Raw genomic sequence first — 3,357 nt, 5'->3', positions numbered from 1 at the left:
TTTCCTGGTGTTAAGAAGGTGTAAGGGCTAATTAAAGGACTCACAAAAAGAGCTCTTGAAACCTTCTACAACATTAGATCATTAAATAACGAAAACAAGATATATAAACAAGCCGCAAACTAAGTTTCCGGCCAAATCTTGTGTCCTTGTCCATTACTTTAAAACTTAAACGGTGTGTTAATAAATAAAGATCTAACCCCCCCCCCCCCCCCCAAGGAACGCAACATGTCAATCCAACGTATCATAACACTATTGTGCGTAACATGTTGCACGCTCTTGCCCACCCTCTTGAGACATGTTCAATCATATTACGTGCTGATGACTAATACTTAACCAAAACACCAAACATGTCGTAACAGGGTAGACAAACGTGCACAACATGTTGGGAGGAGGTAGCAGGGAGCAAGATGACTCTTTTTCCCTCCTTGCTCCTCCCCAGAGGAGGTAGCAGGGAGCAAGATGACTCTTTTTCCCTCCTTGCTCCTCCCCAGAGGAGGTAGCAGGGAGCAAGATGACTCTTTTTCCCTCCTTGCTCCTCCCCAGAGGAGGTAGCAGGGAGCAAGATGACTCTTTTTCCCTCCTTGCTCCTCCCCAGAGGAGGTAGCAGGGAGCAAGATGACTCTTTTTCCCTCCTTGCTCCTCCCCAGAGGAGGTAGCAGGGAGCAAGATGACTCTTTTTCCCTCCTTGCTCCTCCCCAGAGGAGGTAGCAGGGAGCAAGATGACTCTTTTTCCCTCCTTGCTCCTCCCCAGAGGAGGTAGCAGGGAGCAAGATGACTCTTTTTCCCTCCTTGCTCCTCCCCAGAGGAGGTAGCAGGGAGCAAGATGACTCTTTTTCCCTCCTTGCTCCTCCCCAGAGGAGGTAGCAGGGAGCAAGATGACTCTTTTTCCCTCCTTGCTCCTCCCCAGAGGAGGTAGCAGGGAGCAAGATGACTCTTTTTCCCTCCTTGCTCCTCCCCAGAGGAGGTAGCAGGGAGCAAGATGACTCTTTTTCCCTCCTTGCTCCTCCCCAGAGGAGGTAGCAGGGAGCAAGATGACTCTTTTTCCCTCCTTGCTCCTCCCCAGAGGAGGTAGCAGGGAGCAAGATGACTCTTTTTCCCTCCTTGCTCCTCCCCAGAGGAGGTAGCAGGGAGCAAGATGACTCTTTTTCCCTCCTTGCTCCTCCCCAGAGGAGGTAGCAGGGAGCAAGATGACTCTTTTTCCCTCCTTGCTCCTCCCCAGAGGAGGTAGCAGGGAGCAAGATGACTCTTTTTCCCTCCTTGCTCCTCCCCAGAGGAGGTAGCAGGGAGCAAGATGACTCTTTTTCCCTCCTTGCTCCTCCCCAGAGGAGGTAGCAGGGAGCAAGATGACTCTTTTTCCCTCCTTGCTCCTCCCCAGAGGAGGTAGCAGGGAGCAAGATGACTCTTTTTCCCTCCTTGCTCCTCCCCAGAGGAGGTAGCAGGGAGCAAGATGACTCTTTTTCCCTCCTTGCTCCTCCCCAGAGGAGGTAGCAGGGAGCAAGATGACTCTTTTTCCCTCCTTGCTCCTCCCCAGAGGAGGTAGCAGGGAGCAAGATGACTCTTTTTCCCTCCTTGCTCCTCCCCAGAGGAGGTAGCAGGGAGCAAGATGACTCTTTTTCCCTCCTTGCTCCTCCCCAGAGGAGGTAGCAGGGAGCAAGATGACTCTTTTTCCCTCCTTGCTCCTCCCCAGAGGAGGTAGCAGGGAGCAAGATGACTCTTTTTCCCTCCTTGCTCCTCCCCAGAGGAGGTAGCAGGGAGCAAGATGACTCTTTTTCCCTCCTTGCTCCTCCCCAGAGGAGGTAGCAGGGAGCAAGATGACTCTTTTTCCCTCCTTGCTCCTCCCCAGAGGAGGTAGCAGGGAGCAAGATGACTCTTTTTCCCTCCTTGCTCCTCCCCAGAGGAGGTAGCAGGGAGCAAGATGACTCTTTTTCCCTCCTTGCTCCTCCCCAGAGGAGGTAGCAGGGAGCAAGATGACTCTTTTTCCCATGGTTAATTTATTCATATATTCAATTTAGGTAATGACTCCAGAAATCGTAATAAACAAGGTGGAAATGCTTTTATTATTTTCCTTTACTTTGCTTGGAAGGAGAATTACTTTGCATTTAAATTTAGTTGAATCCAAGATACATTTTGTATTCCTTAAGCGGAGCGCAATGCCTCAAGAAAATCGTCAGTGAGAGATACCCCTACACGATGTTTAGGGCACAGTGGTTTATCTTTTGTCCAAAATTCCCCCAAATCTTACTGGGGAATATTGTTAGAAGAGCATTTATTTCTGTTCCTCAAACCTCCACTCCACTGAATGAAACAATCACGCGTGAGGAATAAATTTCTTTTATAATCCTTTACTTTTTTAGGAAGGAGATTTGGAGGGAAGTATATGTCTTAACCATAATCTCTTAATCTTTCCTTTTAAAGTCAAAAGTGGTTACATTTTCAGTAAAACTTCCTCCCAAAGTAATTTTCTTTAAGATGGTCAAGGTCTAGGAAACGGCTGAAAGACTAGACTGCTTATTTATGCCCATAGTGTCGACGCAGTGTAGTTTAGTCTTACCGCTACTTCTTAACCTTTAACCCTCTCAGAGAAAAGTACTTTGGGAGGAAGTCTACCTCATATTACAACCCCTTTTTGAACTTTAAAGGGCGAGTGGAGGATTATGGATGAGAGTGAAACTTCCTCTCTAAATATTCTCTCCAGGAAAGTAAAGGATTATGGACGAAATTTAATCCTCCTTCGCGATTGTTTCATTCAGGGGAGTGGGGGTTTTGGGGGACAGGAATTAAGACTCTTCGAACAATCTTCCCCTGTAAGATGGTGGGGGATTTTTGGCCGAAGATAAACTACTGTGCACAATGGCTCGTGTAGGGGTATCTCCCTCTGCTTTGGGAATGAGCAATGTTCATTGGATTAAACTGAATTTAAATGCAAAGTAAAGGACAACGACCCAGGTTTAACCGCACTCACCTTTCTGGTTCTGCGGCATATTTTTTTCTACAGCTATTTTCTAAATAATATTTTATCACAGGAAGGTGTAAGAGCTTATTGGATTCTAGTCTTTAATTTGCTCTTTGCACCTTCCTTACATCAGCTAAGTTTACTTTCGTTATTTGCGAAAATCTCTATCTTTTTATTCTTCCCTCATGCAGACTTGATATTATATATATTCACGTCCGCTTCATTTATTAATCAACTATTCCATCGTAACTTACTATGAGGAACGACAGATTTACGATAAACGGAGTACAGGTGCTTTTCTTAAAGTTTATTTCCAAGTTCAAAGAAAATTTATTTGAAAGTGTTTCTGCATTTGTCTTTTAGCCAGTTGCTCGCTGTGGTGTATCATTGTTCACTTTCTTTAC

General features: G+C 46.2%; 1 pseudogene; it reads right to left on the bottom strand.

Moving 5' to 3' along the window:
* Window positions 1–249: 249 nt before the first annotated feature.
* LOC149110274 (uncharacterized) lies at window positions 250–1,983 on the bottom strand (annotated as a pseudogene).
* Between the last annotated feature and the right edge of the window lie 1,374 nt (window positions 1,984–3,357).

Source organism: Orbicella faveolata, unplaced genomic scaffold (assembly GCF_042242905.1).
Source record: "Orbicella faveolata isolate gen_17 unplaced genomic scaffold, um_ofav_v1 contig_24, whole genome shotgun sequence".
NCBI lineage: Eukaryota > Metazoa > Cnidaria > Anthozoa > Scleractinia > Merulinidae > Orbicella > Orbicella faveolata.
This window is presented reverse-complemented; position numbering and strand designations above follow the sequence as displayed.